This window comes from Cetorhinus maximus, chromosome 18 (genome assembly GCF_964194155.1).
Source record: "Cetorhinus maximus chromosome 18, sCetMax3.hap1.1, whole genome shotgun sequence".
Classification (NCBI taxonomy): Eukaryota; Metazoa; Chordata; class Chondrichthyes; order Lamniformes; family Cetorhinidae; genus Cetorhinus; species Cetorhinus maximus.
This window is the reverse complement of record NC_135896.1, coordinates 80247626-80261503: the sequence shown is the minus strand read 5'-3', so window position 1 is coordinate 80261503 and position 13878 is coordinate 80247626. Positions and strand designations below refer to the sequence as shown.

Sequence of the window (13878 nt, the reverse complement as noted above, 5' to 3'; positions counted from 1 at the left end):
GACTAAGCTTGAACGGATATGAGGGACAACTAGTTTAGCCATTCACCGCCACATTTGATTGGACCACATGAACCACTATCTGTCTAGCTCTCATCTGCTAAAACTGTTCCCTATTTCAGACCAGCCTTGAATGCTAAGACAACCACCAGCTGCTTTTCTCTACTACAAACTGCTTCTTAAACCCCTCTCCCCTGTCGTTGCCACCCTCACCTCCCCACTAGCCCCAGAGCTAAACGTCTTCCAAGGTTCTCCCAGCCACAGACTCGAAAAGGTATTTCTCTAGTTTCAAGCCTATCTCTCCTCATGCCCTCTCTGAGCTCATCTTGTCCTTGTGACCCATCAGCTTTTCCCTCTGCTCTATTCCCACTAAATTACTGATCAACTAACTTCCCCTCCTGGCCCCATGGTAGATGATATTGTTAACGATTCTCTCTCATCAGGTACTGTTCCCCCTCCTTTAAATCTGCCATGATCACTCCTGTCCTCAAAAAACACTTTGATCCCTCAGAACTTGTAAATCAATGCCCTATCTTCAACCTCCCTTTCATCTCCCAAGTCCTTGAGCGTATTATCGCCTCCAGAATCCGTGTCAATCTTTCCTGGGACTCCATGTTTGAATTCCTTCGATCAGGTTTCCACTACGGCCACTGTGCTGAAGTGGCTCTTACCAAATTACATCCTATGTGATTCTGACAGAGGTAAACTATTCTTCCTCATTCTTCTCAACCTGTCTGCAACCTTTGACATTGTTGGCCATATCCTCCAACAGTTCTCCACCATGGTCCAGCTGGGTGGGACTGCTCCATCCTGGTTCCATTCTTATCTAATCGTAACCAGAGAATAATCTCCTGCTGCTTAGGCTGCTACTGCACCATTACCTCTGGTGTCCCCATGAATCTATTCCACGACTCCTTCTGTTTGTCCATCAACATGCTGCCCCTTGGTGACACCATCCAAAAACATTGCACCAGTTTCCACATGATGACACCCTGCTTGACCTCACCACCAACTCTCTCACCCCTCCACTCTTATGAATTGTCAGGTTGCTTGTCCAACATCCAGCACTAAATGAGCAGAAATTTAATCCACATAAGTATTGGAAAGACCAAAGCCATTATCTTCAGTATCCGCCACAACTCCATTCCCTAGCTACCGACTCAACCTCTCTCCCTAGCAACTGTCTGAGGCTGAATCAGGCTGTAACCTTGGGGTCATATTGGATCCCAAGATCAGCTTCTCATCACGCATACACACCACCATTTAGACCAACTCCACAAAATAACCAAATTTCACCTCCGCCCCAACTCATCTGCTGCTGATATCCTCATCCATACCTTTGTTACCTCTCGACTTGATTATTCCAATGCATTCCTGGCCTGCCTCATGCATTTTACTCTGTGTAAACTTGAGGTCATCTAAAACGGTTGCCTGTGACCTAACTCTCACCCAGTCCCATTCACCGCTCACTTTTGTGCTCACTGACCTCGAGTGGCTCCAAGTTATCAACATCTCAATGTTAAATTTATCATTTTTTTCAAATCCCTTCATGGTCTGGCCCCTCCCCATCTCTGTAATCTCCTCCAGTCCCACAATCCTCCATCTAATTCTGGCCACCCGAGCATCAACGATTTTAATATATCCACCACTGGTGTTTGTGTCTTAACTGTCAAGGCCCTAAGCTCCAGAATTCCCTCCTTAAACCACAGTGCCTCTCTTCACTTTCCTTGTTGAAGACACTCCTTAAAACTCTTATTGACTAAGCTTTTAGCCATGTGCCTTAATACCTCTTTCTGTGGCTTGTTGTCAAATGCTGTTTTATAATGGTCCAGCCTTGGAACATTTTATTATGTTACAGGTAGTATATAAATACAAGTGCTGTTGTTGTTGGGTCAGGATGGTTGTGTTTTTCATGTTCCACTTCAGAAGCTTGAGCTCAAAATCCAGCTGATACTTCTGTGCAGTGGGGAAGAGGAGAACAGATGGACCTCCATCTATCAAAAACTCATTCAAACATACAAATTAGGAACAGTCGGTGGTCATTGGGCCCCTCGAGCCTGCTCCACCATTCGATAAGATCATGCTGATCTGATTTCAACCTCTACTTCTGCTTACCCGCAATAACGTTTCACCCCCTTGCTTATCAAGAATCTATCTAGCCCTACCTTAAAAATATTCAAAGACTCTGCTCCCACTGCCTTTTGAGGAAGAGAGTTCCAAAGAGTCATGACCCTCAGCGAAAAAATTTCTCCTCATCTCTGCCTTAAATGAGCGACCCATTAATTTTAAACTTTTAGCATGTCATACCTCCTCACAACTGTGTTTTGTTTCTATAATCAAAATGAGAATGCCTCTGCTCCTTTTTTTAACCCCCTCTCTATCCCATCTGAAAACTCTATAACTCGGAATGTTAAGTTGCCACTCCTGCCCTTTTTTAAGCCACATTTCAGCAACAGCTATATCATCATACTTCCAGGTATTTATCTGTGCTCTCAGCTCATCTACTTTATTCACCAAGCGTCATTGAAGTAAATATACCATTAATCACTGGACAACTCGATTGTTGTCCATTTTCTAGCCTTTGTTTCCTCTGCCTTTCATACCTGTTTAGTAATTTTCTGCCATCTATTTCCAGCTTTGCTCCTCTTCCTTCTGAAGCTATGGTATGGTTCAAATTCCCTCAAGCTAATTTAAACTCTCTCCAACAGCACCAGCATACCTTCCCACCAAGATACTGGTCCCGGCCCTGCTGAGGCACAAACCATCTGGCTTGTACAAGACCCACCTCCCCAAAAAATAATCCCAATGCTCAATGCACCAACTTCCTATTCCTGTCCTAGGAGTAATCTGCTACCAGGAGTAATCTGGAGATTACTATTTTTGAGTTCCTATTTTTTAATTTCTTTCCCAGCTTTCTGAAATCTGCCTGACGGCCACATTCCACTTTCTACCTATGTCACCAGTATCAATACAGTAAGTCCTCACTTAAAGTCGTAATTGCGTTCATGAAAAGTGTATGCATCTTTAAGCGAAGCAACTTTAAGCGACACAACTTTATGCGAATCAGATTTTCCCATTAAATCCAATGTAAAACCTGTAGCTAGGTTCTGTGGGACTTCTCTCATCGGAAAAAAGACGTTGGAACATTATATCCTGTAAGTTGAAATACTTCACATTGCTAAATTCCTACACTGGTAAATGAAATAACTTCTTTAAAAATTTAAAATTGTAAAAAAAAAATGCTAACTCTCTACTTACCTCCCACTCGCTGCCTCTCCTGTTCGCTGAAACTCCTGCTCACCACACATCCTGCTCCCTGACTCTCCTGGTTGCTGTGGACCTTCCCACTCACTGCCGGCCCTCCGGTTCACAGCCTCTGTTGCTCTCTGATACTCCTGGTCACTGCAGACCCTTCCTCTCGCCAGACCTCCCACTCCCTGCCTCTCCCGCTCATCTCTTCCCTCTCCCAAATTGTTGCTGTGAGCAAAGGCTCTGGAGATGAGTAGCAAAAGGCAGAAAGAGCAGCTTTGACTGGCAGGAGGTAAGCTGTAAGCTGGAGAGGCAGCAAGAGAGGGTCATGGAGCAGCAGAGGCCACAAACTGGAGAGTCGGGGGTGAAAGGGTGGGTAAGGGAGCAGCAGAGGCCGCAAACCAAAGTCGGCAGCAAGGTGGGGTGTCAGGAAGCGGCACATGCTGTGAGCCAGAGAGTCGACAGTGAGAGGGAGGGTCAGAGAGTGGCAGAGTCCACTCCAAAATAGCGCCAATCAGGTCACAGGGCCCTATTTCAGAGCCGTCATAAAACGACTTTAAAACAAAACTCACCGCGCTAAACGTGAATATGGGCCCCATTAAATGACCAAACATTAAAACCATTCAGCTTAAAATGGGGACTCACTGTCTGGACTACGATCTCTATCTGTTCACCCACTCGACTCAGATCGTTTTCTGCTGTTCAATGGCATCCTTGATTTTGACACCAGAGAGGCAACATACCATCCTGGAGTTACATCTGCAGCTGCAGAAATGCCATTCTGTTCCCTAACCGATTGCTTTTCTGATCTTCCTCCTCCCCATACTGTACACCAGAGCCACCCATGGTACCATGGCCTGGGCTCTGGCTGTATTCCTCAGAGGTCCCACAGCCCTCACTCGTTTTCAGAACTCAATACCAGTTCAAGAGTGAGATGCACTCAGGGAACATCTGTACTACCTGCCTGGTCCTGTTTGACTATCTGGCAATCACTCACTCCCTCTCTGCCAGTGCACCCATAAGCTGCGGCATGACCAGCTCCATGTAGCTGTCCATATAGCTCTCAACCTTGGAGAAGCACCATAGTGACTGACGCCAGCTGCTGCTCAACTTCTGAAGCCTGGAGCTCCAGCTGATGACACTTTCCAGACGTGTGGCTGTCCAGGACGTGAGAAATTTCCCAGAGTTCCCAGTGCACCATAGATTGTAATAACTCAATGCATAAAAATATTCTCATCTCCGCACCCCCCCACAGTTCTTTTGCCAATTATGCTAAATCTGTGTACTCTGGTAACTGACTCCCCATGTGTTACGATCCTGGTAGGGGCCGTTAACATTAAAAGAGAAATCCAAACACCCAGTAATTAACTGACAGAACTATGCCGCAAGATTTCATGTTTTTAAACACAATCTTTACTGTATAAGTAAAGAAAATTAACCAAAGTTAAGGCTAATAACAATATAGCTTATAATTCTGTTTGCTATGAATCCAGTTTTACTTTTACTTCTCTCCTCCCCTAAGAGTTCCCTTACCTTACGAAATCTTGAAGGTTCATTCGCTTTTCCTGGAACTAACCCAAAAGTACGCCACAGTCCTCTGGAAGTCACTTTGATTTCTCCTCACTGTTCCAGCTATTCTCCAAGGTATGAAATTTCATGTGGATCCTTCCATTAGCTTTTGGCTAAGCGGTCTTTCAATTTTCCTTGAAGGCCTCACGACTGTGGACTCTTCAGTTCAATCGTGGGCTTCACTGACTGCTTGCTTAGGGATTTAAACACCAAGAAACACCCCCTAGGTCCGAATGACCTTCTATGCCCCTAAAGCTTCTGTACAGCTGCTGGTCCCACAGCTGATTCTCAGCTCCTGGCAGATGTTTTCTCTCTGCCTATTCCAAGCTCTCTGGCTGCTGGCTGCTACAAGGCTAACTCTGTCTTTCACTGAGAGGACCACTTTATATTTCTTCCTTGAGCTTCAAGCTAGGAAAATCTTTCAGCCTTTTTTGCCTCTCACATGAACTCCAAATCTCCAAACTGAGCTCAAATCCCCACCCGCATTCCATGTGGTGAACGATAAAGTTAGTATTTCCTCTGCTTAAGGTGCAGGCCTGGCAAACATTTATCTCCTTTTGCTCCCTCAACTCTAAGCTGCAAACTTCAGAAGGGCAACTCTGCAATGGCTCTCGGTTAAAAAAACAGCTAAATTAAACAAAAGACTGCCCATCTCCATGACAACTTGGATTGTTTCAAACAAAAATGTAAATTAATTATTTGTTTCTTAACCAGGCGTTCCAGTTATCTTACATTTAACACCTTAATCTCCAACCCAAAGGTTATATCTAAAATATTAAGTAGATCAAGAAACTAAAATTATGATACCTGCCACTGGAAATAGATTCTCTTTATTTGCTCTATCAAAACCACTCACAATTTTGAACTCCTCTACCCTTCTCTATTTTGAGAAGAACAATCTCAGGTCTCCTATTGCTCCACATATGATGAAAATTTGAAACTGTGCCCCTACTGGCTTCAGAAGCGCATCAAAAATTGAAGATGATGTGATCATTGCAAGACCTAGATGATTGCACCTAGATGATTTTATCTATTCTGCTAGGCAGATAGGATTAAAATCATCCCTTAAATGTGAAGACGACATCATGGCCATGCTCGATCTTGTCCTCAATCTGGGCACTTGTTTCTCCTCCCTAACCCAAAAGCAATGAGTCCATTTGTAGCCCTCGTTCCCCTCTATTTCCAAGTGACTAACTAATGCTCTGGCTGAAACCAGCTAAGTCAGTTCAGGCTAGAATTCAGAGCTGAGGGTTATCCCAATCTGTATTTATCTGCAGTTTCCTGTGAGTCAGAAGGTCCTGGATTCAAGATCTACTCAAGAGAATTGAGCACAAAACCTAGGCTGACACTCAGTAGTGTACTGTGGGAGTGCTGTACTGTCTGAGGTGCCCTCTCAAATGAGTTTTTAAACCAATGCCCTGTTTACCCTCAGATGAATGTAAAAGATCCTGTATCTTGAAGAAGAGTAGGCGAGGTCCCCCTGGGGTCCTAGCCAACATTCATCTCTTATGTTAGAATCATATCTCTTTAAACTGGATTTTAGATTTTAAAATATGGAAGGATATTGCAGTGTTTGGACATTTGGAGGCTGCCAACAATTTTTTTTAAACCGTCATCAGTTCACCTTAGAACTGTCAACAAGCAGGCCTCTTCCAAGAAATCACCTGAGCTGTATGGTATTTGAGAGGGGATTATTAAAAGTCTTTAATTAATGAAAGGCTGGAAGACAAAAAGGCAATCACAATGCAAAGGCAAAGCTTAAGTTTGAACCTGTGATTTTGCTTTCAGTCTTGTAGGGGAAAGGCTGAGAACAGAAGTCTACCCTGACCAGCTCTCTCCCTTTCTGCTTTGTGAAACCGTGTGTGGTTCTCGACCTGTAGACGGATAATCCTCGTCAAAGTATAGTTTGCATACGTAATTTTGGGCTTGCTAGCTGAGACAGGAAGAATTGGTCCAGCTGTACTCTCCTCCACGTTGAAGCATCATTGGTGAACTTCCCAACATCTACTGGGTCCAGCGGTTCGACAGTATTGAAATCCGTGTACTTTAAATTTTCTTTCTTTCTAAGGGGGATCTCTTTCCATCCGCCTGAATCTGCAGAGACTACGTGTGTGTCTTTTGTTTGTCTCTCTGTGTGTGTGTGTGTGTGTGTGTGTGTGTGTGTGTGTGTGTGTGTGTGTGCGCGTGCATGTGTCTGTGTGTGTGTCTGTCCGTCTGTGCATGCGTGTGTGTCTGTGCATGTGCATGTTGGGGAAGTTTAAAAGGATTAGTCAGTTACACTTCCAGGTTACAATCGTGTGCCAACCAGTTCCTGAAACTTGTTTAAAAGGAGTTTTGTTTTATATAAATTACTCAAAGAGTTTTTTGAAAGTAGCCTGATCAGAGTCTCTTTTCTTCTTGGTACTAGATGTATAGGTAAACAATTGGCCATTCTGGGGAAAAAATCAAACATTTAAATTAATGGTCTAGCCTGCAGAGTAGTGGAGCTTGTTATTTCACACAGTCCTCCCATTCCAGTCATAACACTTTAATCAATTTACTGAAACAAATTATCCAGTCATTTTTTTCATTGCAGTTTATGGGAGCTTGTTGTGTGCAAATTGGCTGCCACGTTTCCTACATTACAACAGCAACTACAATTCAAGAGTAACGAGGTGTCAGCTGTGGCTCAGTTCATAGCACCCTCGCCTTTGAATCAGAGGGTTGTGGGTTCATGTCCCACTCCCGGAAACCAAGAACTGTGAATGTACTCGAAAGAGTTACAATCTGTGACTGTCGATAACTCGAAAGAGTTACAATTCAAGAGTACATCATTGGCTGTAAAGCACTTTGGGGTGACCTGAGATTGTGCAGGGCACTGTGAGAGTGCAAGTTCCTTTCTTTGATAAACTCATTGAGCTTTCAGGGGAGAACTGCCTCCTTCATAGTCCTGGCCTGTAACAGGTGGTAGTTCTGTCATTAGTAGTTGGGTAGGCTGTATGGGAAATTCCCTCTTCGAATAAGTTCTTAAGTCCCTCCCCAACCTTCTCTCCACCCCCACTTCATTTACCGGATCTTTCACATGACGCCTTCATTAATTACTAAGCGCCAGTTCAAAGCTGTACTCAATGTTCAGATGCCTAGTCATCTTATTAGTTGAGCCAACAAATTCCATCTGTCATTTCTGAAAGCTCAGCAAACAACCATGGACGTTCGGACAGTTTTTTAAAATAAATAGAACAGTATCTTTTAAGGAGACGAACTTCTATGGGGAAGTGACCAGAAGCAATAGCAATGAATGATGGGAAATGAAACAAGGGACAGAGGAATGATGTTAAGGGGGAAAGAGAATCCATGACAGCAGTACAGCTTCAGATAACAGCAGTTAGAAAATGTAATAAAAATTAATTGGGCCTATTTATTCCAATAAGCTGCTCTACATGCAATCCTGGACAACTGCCAAGCCTGCAGAATCAACTGTGAACCCAATCAATATGACTGATGCCTGAGCGCATGAAGGGAACTCAATGATGACAGCAATGTAGCTGGGGCTAACAGCTGTGCAGACAGGGGTGGATTGGTGGGGAGGGGGATGGTGGTGGAATGGGGAGTTGCAAAGTTTGGTAGCAGGTTAACAGTGCACCCCAAATCTCAACAACTGTGTGTGTGAAAATTTCCCCTCATCTACCCTCTGGTACATTTGCCAATTGTCTTAAACCTGGTTATCTGGTCACCAACCCTTATTGACTAATCTTAAACATCAATCGCCATCATTTCGCATACAAAAGACCCATGCTCAAGGTGAGGAAAAGCCCATTAGTGGAGAGATTTGGCAACCACAAGATGAGGTGGATTCAAAACAATTTTCATGTGACAGTTTCCATTGGGTGGAGGCAGACAGAGCAAGACTCTTTCCCCAACCACACACTTCCAAGCCCCACTGCAAGTTTGGACCAATCACATGGTCAGATTACATTCACTTTATATCAGCAAGCTGCTCACACTTTAGGTTGGGTGGCGGAGTGGGGGAGAGATGGGAAAAATCTGGCAGCACCACAGAGTACCAAGAGATACCGATTTACACAAAGTGCCGAGAGATACCGATTTACACACAGTGCCGAGAGATACCGATTTACACACAGTGCCGAGAGATACCGATTTACACACAGTGCCGAGAGATACCGATTTACACACAGTGCCGAGAGATACCGATTTACACACAGTGCCGAGAGATACCGATTTACACACAGTGCCGAGAGATACCGATTTACACACAGTGCCGAGAGATACCGATTTACACACAGTGCCGAGAGATACCGATTTACACACAGTGCCGAGAGATACCGATTTACACACAGTGCCGAGAGATACCGATTTACACACAGTACCGAGAGATACCGATTTACACAGTACTGAGAGATACCGATTTACACACAGTACCGAGAGATACCGATTTACATACAGTACCGAGAGATACCGATTTACACACAGTACCGAGAGATACCGATTTACACACAGTACTGAAAGATACCGATTTACACACAGTACCGAGCCATGTCAATTTACACACAGTACCGTGAGATACCGGTTTACTCAGTAGCGTGAGATACCTCGGTACCGTGAGATACCGATTTACTCACAGTGCCAAGAGATATCAATTTACACACAGTACCGAGCCATGTCGATTTACACACAGTACTGAGAGATGTCAATTTACACACAGTACCGTGAGATACCGGTTTACTCAGTAGTGTGAGATACCGATTTACTCACAGTGCCGAGAGATACCAATTTACACACAGTACCGAGAGATACCGGTTTACTCAGTACCGTGAGATACCGATTTACTCTCAGTATCGAGAGATACCAATTTACACACAGTGCCGAGAGGTATCAATTTACACACAGTACCGAGACATCAATTTACACACAGTACCGAGACATCAATTTACACACAGTACCGAGACATCAATTTACACACAGTACCGAGACATCAATTTACACAGTACCAAGAGATACCGATTTACACACAGTACCAAGCCATGTCGATTTACACACAGTACTAAGAGATGTCAATTTACACACAGTACCGTGAGATACCGGTTTACTCTCAGTGCCGAGAGATACCAATTTACACACAGTACCGAGAGATACCGGCTTACTCAGTACCGTGAGATTCCGATTTACTCTCAGTACCGAGATACACCAATTTACACACAGTGCCGAGAGATACCAATTTACACACAGTACTGAGGGATACTGATTTACTCTCAGTACCAAGAGACATCGATTTACACACAGTACTGAGAGATACCGATTTACTCAGCACCGATACCGATTTACACACAGTGCTGAGGGTTACCGATTTACTCTCAGTACCAAGAGACATTGATTTACACTCAGTACTGAGATACACCAATTTACTCTCAGTATCGAGACACGTCAATTTACACACAGTACCGAGACATACCGGTTTACTCAGTATCATAAGATACCGGTTTACTCACAGTACCGAGAGATATCAATTTACACAGTGCCAAGGGATACCGATTTACTCTCAGTACCGAGATACTCCGATTTATACACGGTACCAAGAGGCGTCGATTTACACACGGTACCAAGAGGCGTCGATTTACACACGGTACCAAGAGGCGTCGATTTACACACGGTACCAAGAGGCGTCGATTTACACACGGTACCAAGAGGCGTCGATTTACACACGGTACCAAGAGGCGTCGATTTACACACAGTACCAAGAGGCGTCGATTTACACACTGTACCAAGAGGCGTCGATTTACACACTGTACCAAGAGGCGTCGATTTACACACGGTACCAAGAGGCGTCGATTTACACACGGTACCAAGAGGCGTCGATTTACACACGGTACCAAGAGGCGTCGATTTACACACGGTACCAAGAGGCGTCGATTTACACACGGTACCAAGTGGCGTCGATTTACACACGGTACCAAGAGGCGTCGATTTACACACGGTACCAAGAGACGTCGATTTACACACGGTACCAAGAGACGTCGATTTACACACGGTACCAAGAGACGTCGATTTACACACGGTACCAAGAGACGTCGATTTACACACAGTACCAAGAGGTGTCAATTTAAACACAGTACCAAGAGATACCAATTTACTCTCAATACTGTGTAAAAAAAAATATCTTTTTATTTCTGTTGGACTGTGGATTAAAATTACAATGGCTGCAGTTTGAAAGACATGTCTACTGGAATAGTGTGAGGGGTATGTACAATGTTGCTGTCCTGGAACAGAGTGTGCCGTGAAAGGCAGGATGGTGCAAAGGAGGAATCCGGTCAAACGCGGAACTGCCTGGCAACAATATTTTAATTGGCTCCTAACCAGGTGACCACGGTTTGTGAGAGCGCAGTGAAGCAGAGAAAAGTTCCTAGCCTGGAAAGAGAAAAGACCGAAAACCTCTTTCTCCTGTGTGTGTGTGTGTGTGTGTGTAAGATTCCTGTAATTCTACAATAATAGCTAGCTGTTCTTTTTCTCCTCACATCTCTACAACCTGCTCTTTCTCTGAAAAACCCCTGTCAAGAGGAAAAGGGGAAAATCACCATTAGAGACATTGCAAAGCAAGTGCTCAACCAGTGAACTAAAGGCTGAAAGTGCTGGGAAGACCACCCAGTGTCATCAACAAAGGAATGAAAGGAATTTGGAAGACATTGATCAAAATCAACCCATCAAATCCTGTACACACAGCACTGATACTGAGAGATACAGATATACATGTGACACAGAATCAGATATACACACGACATTGAGATACACAGAGGCACAGATTTACACGCGGCACAGAGATACAAATTTACACGCGGCACAGGGATACAGATTTACACGCGGCACAGGGATACAGATTTACACGCGACACAGGGATACAGATTTACACGCGGCACAGAGTCACAGATTTACACGCGGCACAGAGACACAGATTTACACCCAGCACAGAGATACAGGTTTACACGCGGCACATAGAGATACTGATCTACACATGGCACAGAGAGATACTGATCTACACGCGGCACAGAGCGATACTGATCTACACGCGGCACAGAGCGATACTGATCTACACGCGGCACAGAGCGATACTGAGTTACACACAGTGCCGAGAGATACAGATTTACACACAGTGCCGATACTGGGAGGTACAGATTTACACACAACCAGAGATACAGATTTACACACAGGAGTGATACAGATTTACACACGACACAGAGATACAGATTTACACAGTAGTGATACAGATTTACACACAGTAGTGATACAGATTTACACACAGTAGTGATACAGATTTACACACAGTAGTGATACAGATTTACACACAGTAGTGAAAGATGCAAATTTACATATAGTAGTGAGAGATACAGATTTACACATAGTAGTGAGAGATACAGATTTACACATAGTAGTGAGATACAGATTTACACACAGTAGTGAGATACAGATTTACACACAGTAGTGAGAGATACAGATTTACACACAGTAGTGAGAGATACAGATTTACACACAGTAGTGAGAGATACAGATTTACACACAGTAGTGAGAGATACAGATTTACACACAGTAGTGAAAGATACAGATTTACACACACAAAATAGTGATACTGAGAGATACAGACCACACTGGAACTGCCCAAACATTGGAATTATTGCTTTTAAATTCCTAGTCGGTGACTGGGCTGTTGTGTCTGGACTTGGTGGTGGGAACAGCTCAGGACTGTATAGGATCGCCTTGGCCTCAAATTAGTGACCCTTCTAATCTGCTTTCTCCCTAAAACAACCCAAGTATAAAGATTGTATTAAAGTAATCATGGCTGCTGCCAGGAAGCAAGAACTGGCCTACATAATTTGTTGTTCATTCTTGGCATGTGGACACTTCTGACCGTTTATGACCCGTTCCTAATTGCCTGAGAAAGTGGTGGGTCTTCACCTTGAACTGCTGAAATCCACGTGGCAATGGTGTCTCCTCGATGGTTTTAGATATTGATAAAACAATGATTGTGCTCCTCGTCACAGATTCCCTGACATTAGTAGAGAGAAATCCTTGTTGTTTATGAATGTTACGGCATTCAGTGTAAGGGCTGGCATGCCTATAGATGTGCCATCTAGAAAACCCTGGACTTCAGGGAATGCCAGAAAATTCCAGTGATCCCTCATTCAGCTGCCACTTTGCGATGCAGAAGCTGGTAAACGTGCTTTCGCTGGAAAACAATGCGCCAGTGATCAGCTTGATGCAACTATACATCCCAGATTAACAGATGTTGCAGTTGTCTTCTGAGGTAGCTTGGAAAAGGTCAAAGGCATATAAGTATCATAATTTTCGTCAATCTTATCTGTAGGTCAGGTTCCAGTGATGTTGACAGAGAAAGGCTAGGTGAGGAAGACCCCAATAATTTTAATAAGCTAATTACACATTTCTGAATATTAAAAACACCTACATATATTAAACATAACAATCTGTAATATATGCGGGTTCTAAGAGGTCAGGGCTTGATGAAAACCAACAAAAAAAAAATTAAATTTGCATAAAGAAGCAGGGTAATAACAGAATTATATTTTTAATGTATGCATTTAAAGCAAGCAGGATGGTAATGGCAGAATTCAAACACAGAGTGAATAAGTTTCAGATGCTACAAGACTAAACTAGAAGAAGTTGTGGATGCTCTAAGACTGAAGTGATTTTTGGGTGACAGAACAGCAAACTATCATATTGCATGAGGTACTGACAAAAGAAACATTTGGTCATATAGTTTGGGCTCTTGACCATTTGATCACAGCTTGAGAGGTATTGATCAAGAAAAGTAAGGGCAGATGGGTGGGATTACAATCTTCACACAACCCAAAAGCAAATTAAGTGGATTTGCATGCGAATTGGAATGAATACAAGAAAGTGGAGGCACAGAACCAGGACCACAGGATGATCAGTCAAGGCCACAGGAAAGGAAAACTGTGGGTGGAGGACCATCTGCCTAAAATTTTTTGGTCTTCCAGTGCAAAGATTTGTCCATGACCAAGTGTTGCAGACTGGCGTATTCCAAGATCCAGGACTGCA

General features: G+C 43.7%; 1 protein-coding gene across 3 annotated transcripts in view; it reads right to left on the bottom strand.

Moving 5' to 3' along the window:
* mta1 (metastasis associated 1) overlaps positions 1-13878 on the bottom strand; it is a 136352-nt gene that overhangs the window by 96101 nt on the left and 26373 nt on the right. The window lies entirely within an intron of this gene.